General features: G+C 37.8%; 1 protein-coding gene and 1 long non-coding RNA gene across 3 annotated transcripts in view; both read left to right on the top strand.

The window, feature by feature from the left end:
• Positions 1-963: 963 nt before the first annotated feature.
• Positions 964-1,643, top strand: LOC130555507 (uncharacterized). Its single transcript, XR_008963129.1, has 3 exons — positions 964-1,291; positions 1,423-1,489; positions 1,600-1,643. It is a non-coding gene; the product is annotated as an uncharacterized LOC130555507 (long non-coding RNA).
• Positions 1,644-11,564: 9,921 nt separating this feature from the next.
• Positions 11,565-22,754, top strand: part of rev1 (REV1 DNA directed polymerase) — a 37,996-nt gene continuing 26,806 nt past the window's right edge. The window contains exon 1 of one of the 2 annotated variants that reach the window (XM_057335762.1): positions 11,565-11,850. The gene's annotated coding sequence lies outside the window, so the exon portion shown is untranslated. Of the gene's footprint in view, positions 11,851-16,300; positions 16,826-22,754 lie in introns of those variants that run through there. The other variant, XM_057335763.1, reaches the window with a different exon arrangement.

Here is a 22,754-nt window from a genome sequence, read left to right as displayed (position 1 = left end):
TTTTATCAAGTCCGTGTGCCATCTGATGTTACCAATACAACCGTTATTCGCTCGAAGAATGTGATGGAAATGCACCTATTTCGCATTAGTTTTTTCCTGTTTTTGCGAACTTTGAAAAGATTCGCATTACGTTTGGATGGAAACCTACTGATGGTTACTGTACATTAAAATACAGACTAAAGCTCTGTTAGTTAACCGATTTCAAAGTGACCTTTTTTCTATTTAGGACAGTGTAAAAGTTATAAAGAGAGATGTATAGTGCTACAAAGGCAACATTTGTGTTAATTATTTCACACCTTCACTTTCTTTTAAGTAGAGAAAAAGATAAACATATCACTGAAAGGGGGAAAGATGCTAAGACGCAGGTGACAACGCACCTGAAAAATGGATGAAGCGCATTTCTAGCAACCAAATATGGACAACAATCAGAGCGTAAGTACTGAATGTTAATGAAGATTCATGTGTTTAACGTTAACATTTTTTAGCTTTCTTATTGAGCAGCCAAAGTTGGTAACTGTAGTCTGCAAGGCACAACAAGCAGAAATAAACAGTCTTGTTTATTTAGGTAAACATGTGCTGATTTAGTGACTATTATAATTTATTCTGTCAAGTAATGAACTAAACTTCATAACATATTAATATGTTAATACATTCTGTGTCGGTCATCTACATTAAGTCAGCAGTAGTCTGTCTTAAAGGGATACTTAACCCAAAAAAATTAAATTCTGTCATCATTTACTCACCCTCGGATTGTTCCAAACATGTATACATTTCTTTTTGTTGAACACACAGGAAGATATTTGGAAGAATGTCAGATCTCATCCCCCATTTACTGCCATAGGGAAAATAAATACTATGGGAGTCAGTAGGGGATGAGATCTGACATTCTTCCAAATATCTTCCAACAGAACAAAGAAATGTATACAGGTTTGGAACAATCAGAGGGCGAGTAATTGTTGAGAGAATTTTCATTTTTGGGTGAAGTACTGTATCCCTTTAAGTGTGAATGTTTGTTTAATCTTAATTATGATTATTTACATGACAAGACTGAATATTTAGCTGAAACCAATGATTTCTTGATCAAGTTTACTTTGGTATATTACTGTATAGCTTTTAATCATTCAATGTGTTTTCTGTTGAATTTGTGGTTTTCCAGATGTGTCTCTCTACTGTCATGTTGCCATTAATGTGGAACCCACAACCTGTACAAAGAGTCAAAAGCCTACATAATTTTAATGAACGGATAATCCTTGATCTCCATTTATGCCTAACCACAAGGAACATACTACAGGTAATGTTTGATCTAAATTGATAAATGTATAATCTGTGAATAATACATTTTATTGAGAAAGCCTTGTGGCCTTAAGGAGTACTGCAGAGGACACAACATAACACAAATGAGTTTCACTGTTCTGTTTCCAGTGCTGTGTGCACCCATGTTATGCATTTGTGCCTTCTCCTGCTCTGCACTTTTAAAGCCCACTGTACGGTATGTAAACATCATGTCTACGATGGTGAATTTATGAAGAGATCTGAGTAAACTGGTTTGCTATTCTGTATTAGTATAAATGTATATTTAAATGAACATTTTGTATTTAGTAGGCCATCATACACTGGTTTGGCTGTGCTGCAGAATTTGTCTATGCAAGACGCTGAGCAAGTTTTCCTCAATGATCTGGATTACCATCACAGGTAAATAACATATTTATATTCAGGTTTCTTGCCTCTCTCTCTATTCAGTATTTTTGGTCAGTTTTAAGGGGATGTATTTATTATAGTTCTTGAAACAATGATGCTAAAACATCAAAATAAAATGTGTCCAAATCTTTGGGCAATACACAATAACAGCAATATGAACATGAATGACTGATCCTTATCATTATCTCAGGCTGTGGCATCTTGATGTTTACTGATGATACATATCCCTCTACTGTGATCTGTGTGAGATATCGTTAAGATCTAAATCTAAAATTACAGAGTTGAAGATGTTAAAGTTAATTGTTAGTTTATTAATTTGTCTGGTTTTCTTTCTCTCAGGTGTCAGTGAAGCCTACATCAGTGCAATGTGGCAGCTGATGGGCAAAAGGTAATTTCTAAATGTTTTTTTAGTGCTGTATTTGTATTACTTATTATTGCACTTTTTCAAAAAACAGACTGTGGTCCTGTCACCCTGCAGTACTGAAGGATCATACAACTGGGATTTACACAGCTCTGCACTGCATACATCAGTTAATGGACTTTCTCTCTGTTTATGGCTGATGTTAGGAAGAATGTTACTGACTGACAAATTCACCGTTCACTTACATACAAAAACACTAGTCAAAAAGCTAAGGAAAGACAGTCAGGAGGGTTTGGAATATGATGGTGAGTAATCAAGATCAAATATGATCACATATTACAGATTAAAATAGGCATTTATATTTGTTTAAATAAATTTATGCAGTGAGGTGGGCATGCTTTATTTAATAATTATTTTACTTTGTTAAAGTTATACATAACACAATCAGATGTTAAAAAAAATGTATTGTCATTTTGTGTTTTATCTGAAATGTTTGCATGTACGCAATAAATATTTAATGGAGAATCATGGTGGTGTGTCATGTGTTATGAAATGTTGTTATAGTATAATGTGTAATATAATAATAATAATAATAACAATAGTAATAATACTACTGAAATGGTGATTAAAAGGGGTTACAAAAGGAACTCTGCTGGTTCTTTAATGCACCTTTAAGAGAGGGTTCCAATTGGAACCTTTTTAAAAAGGTTCAAAAATGAACCTTTAAGGTTCACCCACAGTTGCAATCTCCAGGAACCTCAAAAGGTTCATTTTTGAACCTTTTCTTCTTAGAGTGTGGGTATTTCATTCATTCAAGAGTCCTATCAGACCAAAGACCCAGACCTTGTGATCAATGAGTGGATACTGAACATACTGTCCAAGGTTTAGCCGATCAATTGCCATGTGTTTGTTTGCAGTAGAGACAAGAGGACAGTCGGAGAGAGAGGGTGGCGAGCAAGCCTGCGGGAGTGTGGCTTTGAAACTTTCGAGCGAAAGAAATGCTTCACTCTTTCAAGTGTTCCGATTGGGCCTTGGGCGGGCAGTGAGAATCTGTCTTCTTTTGTTTTGGCAGAATGTGCAGGCTGGATTCCGCCCTTATTTATCTAGTGGCCCAGGTTGGGATAAAATGGCCTGTGCATTGAAGAGTCTGCTAATAAAATTGAAACAATGAAGGGAGACAAGCAAGGTCAGAGTGCACAGAGGCAGGGGAGGTTTTATCAGTCCTTTTGACTCAGCTCTCAATCAATTATATTATTAACATCTTCAATTTTTTAGTTTCGTAGTGAGGATGAAAATTATGGATTGTTGGAATGCGTGCTGCTTTGTTGAAAATTATAAAGAGGAATATTCAGGGTTACCAGCCCTGCAAGTTTTAAGTTTGTGCAGAGGTACTGTATGGTAATTTGGCAAACTTTTCTCTGAATCTCTCCCTGTCAACGTTCTGAAGAATAGTGATTGGGTCTGACAAACTGTTTTGTTCCCTTCATTTTTTCATTTTATGTATTGAGAACCTTCTCTTTAAGTGGTTTATTGTTTACTTTTATTTTTGAATCCTAAAGTGTTTAAAATATATTATGTTACATTTCAACTCACTGGAAAAAACCTGTTAAAAATCTGTACTTGGGTTGCACCATAGACTGTGTAAAAGATGGACAGCGTGACGCCGACTCTCAGTAAATCCTTGGTGTTTCGAGTCTGACGTCATCACGCTGCCGTGTTTTTTTGGCAAGTTTAAAGGGGTCATATGACACGGCTAAAACAAGTATTTTCGTTTGTTTTAGATGTAATGCAATGTGTATACACGATTTAAGGTTCAAAAACGCTGTATTTTCCACATACCGTGCGTGTTTGTATCTCCTCTTTGCCCCGCCTCTCTGAAACACGTGGATTTCTTAAAAATTGCTCTGATAAGCGAGTTGTGCTATGATTGGCCAGTTAAACAGTGCGTAGTGATTGGTCGAATACTGCAAGCGTGTGACGGAAATGTAACGCCTCTTACCATATTTGGAACATCAGGTTCCAAAGCAATTGTACTGACAGGTAAGCCCACCTTACTTACGTATACATTTGGGCGGTCTTAGTCAAATCATACCACGAACTGACGTAGATTTGTGTTGGTGTGGTTACATGAGGCGTTTCAGGCAGGTCTGGGTGAGCATTCGCTTTTAGATAGAATGCATCTTTTGTTCCGACACTTTAATTTTTGCAATTTCACGTGTCTAATACATGCATGGGCAACTTATAACACACCAAAGACACAGAAAAACACGTATTTGAGCCATATGACCCCTTTAAAAATCATAGGTAGTTTAGATAGTTAGGGTTAGGGCTGGGCCAAAAGAAAAAAATCGAAAAATTGATTCATAGTTTTTAAAAAATGCGGTAGATTCAATATCGATTCTCAAAAGCAGTGAATTGATTTTGTTTCTTTCATATTTCAGTGTATAACGGAGGCCAGCTAGTGAAGAGCTGTGCAGTGTGTAAACCTCACTCCCCTAGCGACAGATGCTAGAGACTGCGGTCTTTAGCCTCCTCGTTAGAGCGCCCGTCAACCAACCGGACCGACGCCAGTTCGAGGCCCTCGCAGAGCGGGGCGAGTAGGACCGGTTACATTAAGCACTAAACATTCATTAACGTGAATGTTATAGCTACTACTATCCACTAGATGTCACTTTTCTTTTTACAACAGGTGGATGTTACAACAGGGAGCATATCGTTATTAACATGGCGGATGGCGGGTGTATCGTCATCTAACATCACCTTCACATAAAAGGCAGCGGTTCACATGATTGCAGCCCCTCCTTACAGCTAATGTTGTGAAATTTTGTCTATCTTAAATGTAAAATAACCTGTTCTATTTCAATATACCCAAGTGTGTTTAAAGTTTAATTTACAGGTTTGTGGCTCTTCATTTCATTTTTTAATTCACCATTGTAATATGATATTTACTGATCTTTTTTAGAAATATCTATAGGATTTGTATTAAATCTATAATCATTGACTCGAATCGAGAGTTTGTTAATCGGAATCGAATCGGAACATCAGAATTCATACCCTAGTTAGGCTGTGGGTTAGGGTAAGGGTTTCATAAGACTCGAAACGGCAAGAATTTAGTCAAAATCAAAACTGACTTATATAACAGAAAACATATTTGGAAAACATTATTTGAAGTGTAATTGGATTTTATAGTGTGGCTCCTGTCCCATTTGTTTACATGGAGAGGGCGGGGGTTATGACCTGTACTGCAGCAAGCCACCAGGGGACGACCAAAGAGCCCGCCCGCAGCTTCACTTTTCAGGACGTGTGAGGCACCCCTGTAGCACATATTACTCGGCATGATTGATCTATATTCAAGATGTCCAATTTTATGTTTATTAAACAAACATGATTTTTATATGTAAAAGTTTCATATTTTGATTTAAAGTTCTCAACTCAAATATTTTTAGTTAGTGACATACAATTACATACAAGCTTAACAAAAAAAATCAAGTTCAAAAGTGTAACCGCCCACAAACCAAGCAAAGACACCTGCTGCATCCCAATTTGCATACTATCCTTTCTAAATAGCATTCGAAAATAGAATTAGTATGTCCCAAACCGTAGTATGTTGAAAAGAGTATTCCAAAGATTCCGCGATGCACACTCTAATGGCTAATAGTACTCACAACTCACGTCAAGTAGGCGGAGTTTAGTGACGCTCCACTGCGTTAATAAAATTAAATAACTGATGCGTTACTAAATTAATAAATATAACTACAGAGTTAATATTACATACGAAACAATAAATGAATAAATACTTAAATGGAAAGAAGAGCTGTATTTTGATGTGTTTGACAGTTAATGGCCACAATGTTGCCTAGGCAACAACAGCCACATTCGTTTCCTGTTAGTATGTCCCAGTGCGTGCATATTGTTTTGCTACACACTAAAATGTATATACTTCTCCATAACAAAAACAGGTACATTAACAGTACAGTAGTATAAGTAGGCGAATTGGGACGCAGCAACCAACTCTTCTGAATAATGGTAACCACAAGGTTTTTTTTTTATCTCAAAGATAAATTAACATTAAACACCAACAAGTGTTTCTCTTTACTGAAAACACACACAAAATAGCACTTAATTAAGAAAATCATTCTACCAATTGCAGTCTTATACAAAGCATGCTGGGAACTGGAACTCCTCTGCCCAGTTTAAAAACTTTATATTAACACAAAACAAATCATTCATGTATTCCCAACTTGAATGAATTAGGTTAGATGGCTGAACGTGACAAAATCATGTTGTGATCATTTTTTTAAATGTGTTAAATTAACTTTTAAATGAAAGGTTCAGTGTTTGAAACTTAACAACATCTAGCGGTGAGGTTGGGAATTGCAACTAACGGCTCACTCCACCCCTCCCCCTCCCTTTTGAAGCGCTACGGTGGCTGTCACAGGACTAAGACATGTTTTCGCTTCTTTGTCAAAGGAGATAATTACGAACGCATTCTGTCCAGCAGTTTGTCTGTTTAAGGTAGAAACAACATGGCAAATTCCATGTAAGGGGATCCGCGGTGTACAGAAATCATTCTAAGGTAATAAAACCATAATGCATATGTATATTATATTGCATTTCTGTCAATAGATTCTCCAAAAAATGACACATTTGACCTTTAAGTAAAGTGGACAAGTAGCATTTTCTTTGGGTAAAGGGATGCATTATTCATCGCACAATGTAAGAGTGATGTTTATGTTTGCTTGGTCAACAACAAACAAACACTAATTGTCAAGTGATGCCCTGCGTCAAAAGCTTATCTCACTAAATGGTGAATTCAGCAAGGGTTGCATAGCACTCAGTGTTTGTCGGGGTGGTCATATTACTGTAGCAGAAACTGTGAATGCAAATGAACCCCCCCATACCCCCCCCCCACCACCTGTACCTTCCAATTACTTCCCAAGAATTACATTAAGCCTCGTGATCCAAGACTCACTGGTATAACAGAAGAAAAGATGAGATGGCAAAATTACTAACGTGCCCAGCAGGAAATTGGAAAATGGGAAATCTGTCTGGAGAAAGTATTCAATTACCGCGCTCCTTTTCCACGCGTTCGGCCACGTTTCTGAAACATGGTAATTTCCGCTTTTCTCAACGCCTCTTGTGCTGAGAACAGCGCTACACCAATCACAGATTATTATTACACAGATATGAATACAACGCACTCAAGCTCATGGCTGTACTCTGAAAGGCTCTCCTTCAGCGCTTTCCTGCCTCTGCTGTTATGCTTTAAAATCACGATGAGTTTAAGATAAAGAAAAAAGATTTGGCAGAGAAAATGGGACAACAGCAGGCATGCCAGCACCTTTAAAGTTGTATAAGAAATCTTTTATCTAATCGCATACTTAGGCTCAGCACCGGCATAAACAGAAACCCCCGATTCCCCTTGCAAGCCAGTTTTGCTGTTCCCATCCTCGGTTCTTTTTGGCTAGGAGATGCTATGTGTCTAATTCCACGTTGTTATTGATGCTGGCTGCTTCCCTCGATAAGAGCAGGCGGAAAAATCAATCACTCCCATTAGACGGTGAGAGAGTGACAAGAGGGCAAACCCTGGCAAGGGCCCCCACACACCCCCTCATTGCCTCTCTGTGCCTCTCTTTGCTCTTTTACAGTATCTTGCATTTACGTTTTCACTTGCATATCTGTTTGTCTGCTGCTAACTTTCTGCTGTCCAGCTCTTTTATTTTCCCACTTAGACACAGGTCAGCATGCTTGTGTGATCTCATCTGTGTGGATGCAGGTGTTTGTGTTTGTGTGCGCATGCCATTTTATGATTTTATGAAAGTAATAATATTTATATTATAAATATCCTCTTCAATTTTGTGTAAAGAGTTTTTTAAATCTATATGATTTCATTTCTGGTGTCATTACACAATAAATCATGAATAGGGCACAGACTCTATCCTGATGGAATTTCTGCACAATTTGTTCAATCAAGATAAAGGTTAATAACGTTAAAGTTCTCCATTCACCCCAAACTCCAAAGCTTCTATTGGTAAGAGAGGGTCATGATCTGTGAGTGGACTTTTCATTATTTTCATTTCGTATACATGGTCCATAAGCCGTTTGCAGGAAACAAAGATGACTGGATTTGTGATCACACTGCATTGCATGCACTATTCAGTATTTCAATGTTTCTTTAAAGTAGATAGCTGTTGATTTTGAATGTAAGATTGCATAATGACACATTTTTAAAACAATTGATTTCAAAAAAGTTTTTTTCAGCAGTCATAGTATTTAAGGCCAATGTGCAGAATCTATCTACAGAGGAAGTAACGACATTCTAAACGTTCCACAAAATCGTGAATTGATCCGTAAAGACACACCTGAAGTCAATAATGAGCGAGAGAAACAGGACAAAAGAATAAAAGAACGAAACTGTGATTCATCAAAACAATTTTAGCAAATAAATAACGGAGCAATCTTCGAGCTAATGGAGCCCTTTCACAGCCGAATAACTCAGCACATACACTCCATTAACTAAACTCAATACAAAGATCATTATTATCTGATAGACATACAAAAGAAGCACCCTATAGTCAAGCCTTTCAGTCCACATGACGATTAATTACTTTAATTCACTCTAATGGTAAATAACAATATATGTGAAAGTGTGTCCTGGAGAGTCTGCATCACAACAATGCAACTTCTCTAAATGGTCTCCATGGTCATCTCTGCTCAGATTGATTATCTTATCTGCATTCAGTTGCTGTAAGTTAAATTATTTTTCTATTACTCCCAGTCTGCTTTTAAATTCGATTCTGAAAAGGGCACCATCTTCACTAACATATTTTTTTTATTAAAAGAAGACACAAAAGTCTGCCCAATTTATTTGCAAACCCACCACGGCCTCCATTAAAGTTTGTGTTTGTGCATGTGTGTGTGCAGATGCAGAATGACCACATACACTTGACAGGATCAGTTTGTGTCATAAACTTCTGGGTATTTCAGCACTCCCAATGACCCCAATTTTTGAGAAACATGGTGAAAGGAGTTTAAATTCCTGGCAACAATTTCTCTTCCTTATTTTGTTTCCATCTTCTTTCTTCCTTATGGTTTTTTGGATCCTCAGCTCGGGGGTAAATCCTGCTTAGATTTGCCAGTCAGTGGTTTCTCATGATCTTGTCTGAGCTTTTCTATTTGGCACATGAAATCCTTTTCTTGGCACTCAACTCTTAAGGCTAAATGTATTCGAACAAGCGCTGTTCTAAAAGTATAGCTTCCCTCTGCTCTCATTCATATATTTAATGTCATCACACCTCTAATCACAGATAATATATAATATAATATAAAACAAATAAAATCCTTCACACTTCAGTGTTCAAAGTTTTAAAACACAAATAACAAATAGACCACAATGTGTTATGTCTAATTTGTTATATATTACAATCCTTTATGAAAACAAACCATGTTTTTTTTATAGTGAAAGTGTAGTAACTGTTTTTAGGCATATTGATTACTGTTGGCACAGCCATGGTTTTACTACAGTAAAAAGTGGTTTAACCATGACTTTTGTTTTTGATGTAACCATTGTTAGTAACCATGTATTTTGTAAGTAAAACCCTATCATTTTTTTTGTAAGGGATGTGTTAAAGTCAGATGCTATTTATTTATTCTTTATTTGTATTATGTATCCTTAATTGTTTTATGCATTTACTCTACTTTTATTTTTTTAATGTAATGATAAACTAAATAATAAAAAGATAAGAACTTTTGACTCGATCACACCAGTTTTTTGCCAAATGAGAAGCGAACAGTGTCCGTAGTCTTTGCACGTTGATAAGCCATAGAACAATACTGCCATCTATTGGAAAACACGTGGAAAAGGTTTACTACAACAGTTGTGCACAAGTTCGTCGTTTTAAATATACCTTCAGATAACTTCAGATATATTTGTGAAGGCTATTTAAAGTATCATACGTTGTTATTATTAAACTAATCTCTATTTAGCCGAATGTAAAATAGTGAGTAAAATAAGTAAATACTGAAAAACTGTTAACAGAACTGTTATAACAGTAACCATCTAAACTAATATTTTAAAAACATATTTGACAAAATAAAAACGCGGTTCTTTATCATCCACTTTTTAAATTTAAAGTGGATAAAATAATGGGATACATTAAGTGACGTCACTTTGACATTTGAAGAGAGTCCCCCTGTGGTCGATAATTTTGTCTCTTAAAACGAATCGTTGACCACCAAAATTCAGGGTTCCCACTCTAAACCAAATGTCAAATTCCCTGACTTTCACTGACTAAAAAGAAGAATTTTCATGACCTATAATGAATGAAACCCAGTCTTTGAAGTGGTCGTTTTTTAGCCAAAGCTCATGAAATGTACATTTTCCTGGCATTTTGCCTTAGTTAAGACTAAGAGCTATAGGTGAAGTGATTGTCAGGTGAAAAGTGGGAAGGGATTAAAATGGCACAGAAGATAACCATAACAATATGTGTAAAAAAGCACGATAAAAAACAGCATATAAAAATTACATTTTGATAAATGGGAACTAAAATTTTAAGTGACAAACAAAAATCCCTGATATTCCATGACTTCGACAAAAAAAATCCATGACTTTCAATGTCTGGAATAGATCTTTTAAAATTCCATGATAAAACTTGATTTTCACCACAGGGGGTCTTTAAAACATCCTGATTTAGATCCACCTTCATTTAGCCTAATTGATTCATAGACATAATAAAAAATATATGATGTATCGTGTAAACAGTATTTATGTACCAACTGATAAATATTATATTTTTCAGCACTTGCTGCTTCTACCCTAATGGAACTCGCCTCTCATCTGTTTATTTGACTCATTGTTGGACAACTACACACATAAACACCAAGCAGAAATAAATATGTACAAACCGTCACTCTTCGGTTTAACCAGCACCATATGGGTTAATGTGGCCGGACATGATCATGTAATATTTCTCTGATATACCGATAAACACCATCAGAAAATGCCAAAGGTACACTTTTTCTTTGTGAGACAGTCTATGCGCATGGCTGTCTGCGCACTACAGGTTATCTGAGGACAGTTGAGTATCAGACAGATGATATAAAGACAAACTGCACGATGTATTTCTATTGATAATTTCTGATCAATGGGCAGGAAAACTACATACGAGCTTCATGTCAGCTCAATCACACGGGCATCTTAATTCAACCCAGCTCACCTTTTCATTTGCAGAAGGAATTTATGAATCCTACTACGGTGAAGGTTTGGTTCCTCCTAGCACGAGCCAGGCATTTACCAATCAAAATTCACCAAACAAAATCTGCCTGACCTAATTAATATACACAAGCAATGCCTTCGCGATTGGAGACACAAAGCGACTATTTGATACCATGATTACTATTCACAAGCTTACCTCTGTCCTGCGTCAAGCGTCGTTTGAACAGTCAGTAACGTTAGTCCGCTAGAGGCCGCTGTATGATATAGGCGGAGGTGACACTGTCACTGCGTGACCCCGACAGAGAGGAGGTGGGTCTTCCGCGGAAAACAAGCAGAAATCTAGCAGTGGCACAGGCGACAGTGAGCAAGCGGCCAGCAATGGAGTGATACGAGTGAAGGGTAAAAGGGGCGAATCGTGCAGTTACAGAACCGTGTCGGTATGAAAAGAGGCCAGCATGCACGACGCCTCTGTTAGTAATCTTTGCAAATTGACGCAAGAGGGGAGGACGCAACGCAGGAGCGGAAACAAAGGCGTTTTGGTTTGAACAAAATACAGCTGTGAAGAAGGGGAACACTGGTGAGCACCGATGTCAATTTTAAAATGTTTCGTTTTAAAAAAAAGAAACCGCAAGTCACACGCAGTGTGGTGCTATTGTCTTGTTGTGCTGAACCGAACTAATCGATTTGACTGGTGTTGCACGTGTGCAACAGAGGTTGCAAAGGTTGTTCGTTATGCAGTTTGTGCACAAAATGTTACTTGCCTTGTTAGTCTCCTCCATGTCCGATCACTGCATCCAACACTTGTCCCACTAACTCTATGCGGACTGGGTGTCTGTTTCCAACATCGTCGCACATTGCGAGACACGGATCATGCACACGGCCAAGCATGCCCTGGCTTGCACTCTCATAGCGGCCGATGTGTGTACTAACTACTTAAATGGATGTGTTTAACATTCGTGTTAGAAGTCTTATGGTTTAGTAAATCATATTTAGGAAAAAAAGATGTAGCATTTATGGTGTTATGCAACCCTTTATATGTGGTATTTCATGTTGAAAAGTTTGTCTTTCTGTCTGTCAGCAAATATAAACGCACGATGTCACGTGGTTGCAGTTAAGTTTTGTTAGTCCACTCCATTGCTATCTTTTGTTTAACTGGTAACTGACTTGGTAAATGTTTATCACAAGTATTATTGGATGCTGTATCTTAGACTAGTTTATGTGTCAGTGGACCGGTAAATTCACACGTCACCGATTTGTGGGTCCTGGGGCTCTAACGTAAAACATGTTTCTTAAAGGGACAGTTCACCTAAAAATAAAAATTCTGTCATGAGTAAATACAATTTGGGTGAATTATTTATTTAAATCTAAAGTGTTTATTATTGCAATTGATTTCCCTAAATGTGCAAATGCTACAGTGGCATCAAAATATCGCTCTACTAAACCCCATTCACACAGACCGTGGATCCTATAGAATTGCCAGAGTGCCTTCTGTGTGAACGCAAACAATCCCAGATTGATCCGAAAAGTTATTCCGGGAAAGGGCACCTAGTAACATTCACGGGATCAGTCCTGGAAAGCGCCTTGTGTGAACAAAAGGCAGAAACAATGCCGTAAAAGCCGTGTACTGATGACACGCATCTGTAATAAATCGTAAATAAAATGGCTATGAAAACAAATATAGTTAAGCAAGTAATTTATGTTCGTTAGTTAATCTAAAACTAAAAAATACTATTCGTATTTAGCTAAATCATGGATGAAGGCAAGAGTCATAATCACCAAACTTAAGCTCAGATGCGAGAATAGCGTTGTCTGCTTCTAAACACAGTTTAAACTTGAAATTACTTTTATTAAAACTATTAACACGAAAATACAGAGCGCTTCAATAAGCTTGAACGCTTACTAACTAACCTTTAAAACACGGCTGTGTGCGCCTGTCGTGCTGCGCTGCGGAGAAGCCCGTGTGTTTCTGTGCAGACACCGGCTCGATTTTCACCCGAACATTTACATGAGATTGTTTTTCTCAACAAAAACATTGTAAACAATATAAACATGATGATCATATATCGACTTATTTATGGTTTTTATAGCATTGTGCAATATGCTTTATTAACAGTTTTTCGTCAGTTTTTCATTTGATCTGTGTGAGCTTATTCCGAAATGGTTACAAAATCTAAATGCTAAAAAACAAACTTTGTTTTAAAAAAACGATAAACTTATTTTTAAATTCACACTTTTGTAGCCTACATCATATTACTGAAAAAATATTATACATTGCCTTTTGTATTGCAATTAGGCTGTTGCAAAAATACTGGCTAATTTTTACTTTGCGTGCAGCGTTGTGTTATATTTTTCATTAATGCTCTGTACATTTACATTGAACAAGCCTGAACGATTAACTTTTATATATTTTCATATGACATTTTATACTTATCTTATATTTAGCGTAATCTCGTTGGGCTATCGGGGCTCTAGAGTGCAACCAATTTGGTCGCACATGCGACCTAATTTCTCAATGGTGCGACTAAAAAAAATCTGAGGTCGCCCCCAAAAACGTAATTCGCTGGTTACGGGTAAGAGGCGAAGGACCGAAAGAGCAGACGAGTGAAGCGCTCAATCTTGCAACTTAAATAAATATGCAGAATACAAGAATTTCCCCTGCTAAGGTACAAAACAGCAAAGATAACGAAATGTGTTGCAAGTATTGTGTACATGTGACGCTAATGCAGGAAACACGTCGTGTTTAAACTTTAAGCACTGAACTATTGTATAAAGCTCTCTAACAATACTGCAAAGCATACAAAACGGTATACATTACACTAAATACTATTTATTTTTGAGTCACTATTGATAGAAGCCAAACGAGTATCAATGCAGCTTTCATGAAGAATAATCACTAAAAGCCTTCAGGTCTCGCGGGTTGTTTGAGATATGCGCGCGTCCAGAGAGTCAGAGCACAAAATACTAAACGGAGTTGTCTTTCACGCCTTCTTAATCTGAAACGGACATATAAACACAAAATAACGTAAAAATTCCCATATTAACAAGAAACCTTGTAAAGGTATTCAGTTTCGTGACCAAACAGTTAGGAAACAAAACACGTGTTCCAGTATATTGCGCGAGCTCTTAAAGGGGCAGCAGCATAATAAATATCTCTGTTTATAATGTTCATCAAACAACAACGGACGGCCCCAAAAACACTCACTGATATTAAAGGAATTGTGTTCTCTTATAGGAGTCGTTCACAACAAATAAAGGAAGAAAGTAGCTTTAAGAAAGATGTGCTTTAAATATGGTAAAGTGTTGAAAGAGAGTTTACATATACAATAAAAATAATTCAATCATAAACAATGATTTGTGTTAATTTCTAATTGATTTATTAATGTATTAAACACATTTTAATGAAGTTTTAGTGATTCTTTTTTCTTACCTCACCCCATGACTCTGGTGCTATCAAATTAAGGGCTGGTGCCACCAACTGAATAACTTTGTAGCACCAGTGCCACCTCTCTCAAGTGTTAGTCTAGAGCAGGGTTGTCCAAACTACGGCCCGCGGGCCATCTGCGGCCCGTTGTCAATCCTGTGGCGGCCCGCGAGGGATTTAAAAAAATTATACAGATCTGGCCCGTTATAGGGAAAAATAAATGAAATTCACTAAATAACCATCGGGTGTCGCTATCACATGCAGCCAAGGCAGTTAGTACGTAAGATGTACGTATTGTAATCGGGCTAAAAAACAACAAATTATTGTTGATCACATTTTGGTAAGTCATGGCGCAACAAAGAAAACGGAAAATCGAAAGTGAATGCAGGAGATTTCAAACACGTTGGGGAAATGAATATTTCTTCACTGAGGTCAGCGGGAAAGGAGTCTGTTGGGGTGATGAAGGAATATAATGTTAAAAGACATTATGAAACAAAACATCAGTCTTTCAAATCTTACACTGGTGCCGAGCGCAAAAACAAAAGGTGAAACAACTGGAAGCTACCTTGTCAGCACAACAACAACAATTTTTTCGTGCTAATAAAGCACAGAAAAATTCTACATTAGCTAGTTATGAGGTAGCTCACCTAATAGCGCAGCACGGAAACCCCTTCACTGACGGCGAATTTGTAAAGGAGTGTCTGATGAAAGTTGCCACTATAAATTGCCCAGAAAAGATGCAAGATTTTAAAAACATCAGTCTTTCAAGGAACACAGTCGGACGGCGAATTGAAGACTTGTCGGCAAATCTAAAAGAACAAGTGACAGAAAAAGTACCCCGTTTGATTTTTACTCAATTGCGTGTGATGACAGCACTGACTCGACAGACACTGCACAGCTGTTAATTTTTTCGAGAGGTGTGGACAGTGATTTTTGCATTACAGAAGAGCCTGAAGAGTACAACAACTGGAAAAGATCTTTTTGAAGCCGTATCATGTGCGATTGAGAGCATGAATCTCCCTTGGGCCAAGCTCTGTGGCATTACAACGGATGGAGCGCCATCCATGATCGGCGAGCGGAAAGGAATGGCTTCCATGGTATGCAACAAAGTTCGCGAAAGTGGAGGTGAGGCTGTAAAAATGCACTGTATCATACACCAGGAAGCGCTCTGTGCCAAAGCCATCCAGATGGACGATGTGATGACCACTGTGGTGAAAACTATTAACTTGATTCGTTCAAGAGCGCTCAACCACAGAGAATTCCGGGCATTTCTGTCTGATATTGACGCAGAATACGGTGACGTAATATATCACTCTAACGTGCGGTGGCTGAGTCGCGGCTCGGTTCTACAGCGATTCTATTCGCTGAGGTCTGAAATTGACCAGTTTTTGAAAGAAAAAAACCTGACACTTGATCAACTCAATGACCCTGACTGGCTGGCAGACCTTGCTTTTTTAGTTGATTTGACCAGTCACCTAAACGCACTGAATAAAAGCCTGCAAGGCAAGGACCAGCTGATATCCGAAATGTATGCGCTCTTGAAATCCTTAGCAATGAAGCTAAGACTTTTTGAGAGACAAATCAGTGACCGCAATGCTGTGCACTTTCCTAGTTTGTCCGAAATTATCTCGAGTTTTTCAGACTCCAACATCCTTGGAAAAATGGATAAATATTCGATAGTGCTCACATATCTCTAATCACAGAATTTAATCAGCGTTTTCAAGACTTTTCCGCTATTGATAACGACATCAAACTGTTCTCAACCCCTTTATCTGTTAACGTAGAAGAAGTGCAAGAGAATGTGCAGCTGGAACTCATTGAACTGCAGTGCGATGATTCTCTTCGCAGCCGCCACCAGCTTCTTCCCGTGCCTGAGTTTTACAAGAGTTTGGAAACATCCAGATTCTCCTTAATCAAACGTCACGCACAAAGGATGATGAGCCTGTTTGGCTCCACATACATATGTGAGCAAACATTTTCGCTGATGACGCTGAACAAGAGTCCACTGAGCCAGTCTGACTGACAACCATCTCTGTGACCTGCTTCGTATCTCTACTACACGACTTACGGACTTGACATCATTTCTGAAATCCAAGGCACAACATCACTGTTCACATTAATAAAGTTAATGGTGAGTAAAAGGAAAAATATTGAAAGCAATATTTTGTAATGTAGCCTAATGATTCCTAGGTTAAAAATGTATGTAATATCATGGGGCATATACTGTATAAATATATATTTAGCACACACATAACATTTTTAGAAAATAGCACATTTAAAATATAAGTAGACAAAGACAAATGAATGGCAATAAATCAATTAGCTTGTCTAATAGTAGCCTATTATTATTATTACAGACATGCGGCCCAAGACAACAGACATTTTTTTGCACCTGGCCCCCAGCAGAAAAAGTTTGGACACCCCTGGTCTAGAGCCCTGCTTTCTTGTAGAACTGTGCTTCAAATAAAGAACTTTATGTTGACAAGATTGTTAGTTAATCATTTACAAGTCAATATTTCCTATATGGACAGCGATTAAAAAAAAAAGTGAACTTGTAAAACTGCGGTGTTAAATGCGATGTGGTCGAAAATTAATTAGTGGTGTCCTTCACCTGAGATAAAATTTGAAGACATAATTGTTAAAGACGAATGCTTCTTCATTCCGGTTTTGTTATGAATTTTGTTAGAACCGATAACAAGGACATTTAGAGAAATGATTGTGGAAGAGTTTAATGGCTGTATTTCCAGACTTTGACATTCGATGATTGTGCACAGTAAGGAAAATATATTTAGCTATTTATTTACACTGTGTTATTTGATGCTGTCTTATATTCTATGCAGTCGGATCATCTCCTCCTCATCCGTTCATAGTGTGATGGTGAGACAGTGGTGATTAAATATTTAGATTTAATTTTTATTTAAGATTTGAAACAAGTATCACTCAATACAAGCGCAAATAACTCTTCAGATTTAATCTTCGTGATAATGAGGATATTTAAGGTCACATTAAATGTGTGTGAGGGATTAATGCTTATAAGCGTTTCTATCACACTTACCTTTTGCAATCTAACTTGAGTTCACTAACTCACCATCGGTGTCGCCAAACTGCTCCATCTCCAAAATGTCCGTACGCATGGGTCAGAGTTTGCGTGCAGGTGCGCACATTTTTCCGTTAAGTTTGTTTTTATAAATCCCATCTTTTGCGTGGGAAGTGGCGTGCGCCTCTTTCAGGGCATGTTTTGTGCGTACGCAATGGTTATAAATGAGGCCCCAGAGCTGTTGAAAAACAGAGTTACAACACTCACGTAGATATCCGTTGGAAGAATGGAATGCAGAAGTAACTTGTGTCATTGAGTGACCAATAGTTCCAAACAAGGCACTGAAGCCCAATCATTTCAATTTCTCCCAAACGCATTTGCTGTACAGTTGGTCAAATAACGGCATGTTTATACATTTTAACTAGTTGGCGGACATATCTTATATTCATAGAACTTATATTCATAGATCTTATATTCATATTACTCCCCAGACAAAATGTTGCTATAAATGTAGTCAACGTAGGGCTGGGCGATATGGCAAAAAAGTAAACTCGATAGTTTTTTTCTATATTGATCGATAACGATACTTATTTTCGATATATATTTAATTAAAAAACTATTATTTTATTAGTTTATTAACAAAAGTTAACTTTTAACCAGTTAAAATTCAATTATAAATTAATGCACTGTTGCAACACAGAGGATATTAGGCCATGAACAACATGTACCAGTTAATTCAGTCTCATTTTGACTCAATTGACTCGTTAAGTAAAGGGAGTGTTCATTCAGTACATTCAACCAATGAAAGGGCTCTGTTACTGTGTACATTCGAACGCTATACGCCCTTTTCACACGTCACGCATCTTCCGTTCTGCCGTGAAGCAGTGTATCATTACTTCCGCTAGCACTCCAGTTCATAAGGTGGCGGTAATGCACCTATAAGCTGGTTTGCCAACCGCCAGTAAAACTCAAGAAGTTACTTCCGCTAGCGCCTCAGAATGGAGTTTACCAAGTGGCTTGCACATCTGACACAAATATGGCTAGATGATTTTTGCTAACGACAACATCAAAGCTAGAGAAAGGATACAAATTCTTCGTTGAACAGTACCTGTTTAATTATGAAGGTAAGTGTTTTGTTTTCTTTTTGTGTTGGCGAAGGTGCTAGGATAAGTACTTGAATACGTGTTCTGTCTGTTTTTTTTTCTCACTGTTGTTAAATTCCAGCGCGACGGCAAAACGGAAGTTCTTCTTGTTTGTTGCGAGACAGATGTTATGATACACTGCTTTGCGAAAAGGCGGAAGTTAAGTGACGTCATTGTGAAAAGGGCCTATTGGCTCAGCACACGAGCACATACAGGTGCTGGTCATATAATTAGAATATCATCAAAAAGTTGATTTATTTCACTAATTCCATTCAAAAAGTGAAACTTGTATATTATATTCATTCATTACACGCAGACTGATATATTTCAAATATTTATTTCTTTTAATTTGATGATTATAACTGACAACTAATGAAAATCCCAAATTCAGTATCTCAGAAAATTAGAATATTACTTAAGACCAATACAAAGAAAGGATTTTTAGAAATCTTGGCAACTGAAAAGTATGAACATGAAAAGTATGAGCATGTACAGCACTCAATACTTAGTTGGGGCTCATTTTGCCTGAATTACTGCAGCAATGCGGCGTGGCATGGAGTCGATCAGTCTGTGGCACTGCTCAGGTGTTATGAGAGCCCAGTTTGCTCTGATAGTGGCCTTCAGCTCTTCTGCATCGTTGGGTCTGGCATATCGCATCTTCCTCTTCACAATACCCCATAGATTTTCTATGGGGTTAAGGTCAGGAGAGTTTGCTGGCCAATTAAGAACAGGGATACCATGGTCCTTAAACCAGGTACTGGAAGCTTTGGCACTGTGTGCAGGTGCCAAGTCCTGTTGGAAAATGAAATCTGCATCTCCGTAAAGTTGGTCAGCAGCAGGAAGCATCAGAAGCGTCTCGCCTGGGCTAAAGACAAAAAGGACTGGACTGCTGCTGAGTGGTCCAAAGTTATGTTCTCTGATGAAAGTAAATTTTGCATTTCCTTTGGAAATCAGGGTCCCAGAGTCTGGAGGAAGAGAGGAGAGGCACAGAATCCACGTTGCTTGAGGTCCAGTGTAAAGTTTCCACAGTCAGTGATGGTTTGGGGTGCCATGTCATCTGCTGGTGTTGGTCCACTGTGTTTTCTGAGGTCCAAGGTCAACGCAGCCGTATACCAGGAAGTTTTAGAGCACTTCATGCTTCCTGCTGCTGACCAACTTTATGGAGATGCAGATTTCATTTTCCAACAGGACTTGGCACCTGCACACAGTGCCAAAGCTACCAGTACCTGGTTTAAGGACCATGGTATCCCTGTTCTTAATTGGCCAGCAAACTCGCCTGACCTTAACCCCATAGAAAATCTATGGGGTATTGTGAAGAGGAAGATGCGATATGCCAGACCCAACAATGCAGAAGAGCTGAAGGCCACTATCAGAGCAACCTGGGCTCTCATAACACCTGAGCAGTGCCACAGACTGATCGACTCCATGCCACGCCGCATTGCTGCAGTAATTCAGGCAAAAGGAGCCCCAACTAAGTATTGAGTGCTGTACATGCTCATACTTTTCATGTTCATACTTTTCAGTTGGCCAAGATTTCTAAAAATCCTTTCTTTGTATTGGTCTTAAGTAATATTCTAATTTTCTGAGATACTGAATTTGGGATTTTCATTAGTTGTCAGTTATAATCATCAAATTAAAAGAAATAAACATTTGAAATATATCAGTCTGTGTGTAATGAATGAATATAATATACAAGTTTCACTTTTTGAATGGAATTAGTGAAATAAATCAACTTTTTGATGATATTCTAATTATATGACCAGCACCTGTACATAACGCTGCAATAATGTCTTGCTCGAGTAGTGGATTTATTCAATGCATTCAGTGAACCTTAGTCTTTCAAAAAGACATCTCACATAAACTGTGGTACATTTCTTTAATCATGCAAGCATCTTACAAGGTTCAATATTTTAATGTGCACACAAATTCACTTCATTACATCTCTAATCTGTACAGGGCAGTGCTGGTTTGTTTCATAAGCACCAGCTCATGTTAGCAGATATGTTAACGATGGATATAAAAACGTTTGTGCTTGAGTTTCGAAGTAACTCGCTTGCAATTGCGCCTCAAGTTTGTTTTGTTTAACCGGCGATTGCGAAAAAAAAATAAGACACTTGATAAACCGCGTCATGACAACTCGAGGTTAGTTTCACTTTCATTTCCGCTTCCAGTCATGTTTTCCTCCTCATGTTGAGTTTTCTGTCTGTTAGACTGTAAGATTAATCCATATCGAGTCAAAATGCCAATAGCTTATCATCGTTTTTGAAATACATTCTATCGCGATTCGATATGATATCGTTTATCGGCACAGCCTTAAGTCAACGTAGTATTCAGTGTACACAATGTGCTAATATATTTAGTAAATATTATGCAAATGTAGTTGCTGTTATCTGTCTTGCTAAAATCCATTTAAATAGGTTGACAGCATGGATTTGTTTGGAACTATTGAGGGCTCCATGAACCACGTGACCACACAGCGGCAAAATTGAGTGTCGTAACTGTCATATTAATCGGCTCTGATCCTGACCATCCCAACACAACAACTCAGCCAATGACTTGTGTCTTGGGGCGGGACTATCTGTGTGTTCTGACCAGTAGCACATGGCAGCACCATTTTTTCACTCTGATCACGTTTCCAACACATTTCCAAGTATTGCCAACATGACACAGATTGACTTTATTCTGTCTCTCTGACATTGATACTGTTCTACTGCAGATATCTTAACCGGTATGACGGGTGGAAACCGGCTGAGATGATCGAGTTAACCTAGAGCTTCACATAGAGCTTCTGTCTCAGTGTTTTACATCCCGCTGTAGCGCAGCACGTGTACGTTTGTGTTGGAGAATGAGAGAAACGGAGCGAGGAACCAAACAGAAGATGGAGACAGTCACTTTGATGTTCCATTTCAGTGGGGAGTGTGTGCGTGTCTGGCGGGAACAGATTAGTAGCATTGTATTTGCACCGTATGCCTGCTTGCGATAGAGTGCCGAGACGAAACGTGAAGATGTGGTTGATGGAGCTTCCTGTGGAGAATATGATTGTGTGTATGCGATTCTGTGCGATGAAGTGGGAAAGCACATGCTTGAAGCTTTGTTTCATACTTTCTCTGACAATGTTGATGTAGTCTCTTTCCTTGTATTCTGCATGCTACAGAGATGAGCACACACACGTAGGGATGCAACGATTATAGATTTTGTTGGTACGATTATTGTCTCAGGAATAATCACGGTTGCACGATTATGGCAATTATTATGCATTCATTCATTTCTAAAAATTTTCTGACCCTGCCTAAATTTAAACTTGTCCTACAACAAAAAGTAATAAATAAATAATATTGTCTAGTTATTTGTTTGTTTTTATATCTGTTTTCTTAATAAATAAGGTTATAGTACCATAAGACTATATGCCTAACTCACAGACATTTCATATAGTCAAAGACAGTGAATCAGTTAGTATTCAAATTAGTACAAATGATCCAATTATAAGCAATAGCACAAGTAAATGTAATAAAGCAAACACACAAATTAAATTAACAGTGTTTTTCATGTTTCAAGTTGGTCTAACTATGGTTATCAGGTACAGAAACCGAATAAAGGAGTCAAATGTAAAACACTTCATATTCTTCACAGTATTAATGAAATATATATTAAAGTTAATCAGTTAGGAGTGGTGAGTGTGTTTTGTCTTTGTTTATTGTTGTTTGATGAGCATTAAAATAGATATGTTTATTATGCTGCTGTCCCTGGCGCGCACAGCTAGCGCGCACAGATCACATGTTTTTGTATCCCCCACTGGTTGCGTTCGTAACGAACCATAATAGATTCAATTTATCAACGTGATATAGAGCCCATTCGCTAAATAACGTTTAAACACCACATAT

The sequence above is a fragment of the Triplophysa rosa genome, linkage group LG6 (genome assembly GCF_024868665.1).
Source record: "Triplophysa rosa linkage group LG6, Trosa_1v2, whole genome shotgun sequence".
NCBI lineage: Eukaryota > Metazoa > Chordata > Actinopteri > Cypriniformes > Nemacheilidae > Triplophysa > Triplophysa rosa.
The sequence above is the reverse complement of the archived record's forward strand: the minus strand, read 5'-3'. Positions and strand labels throughout refer to the sequence as shown.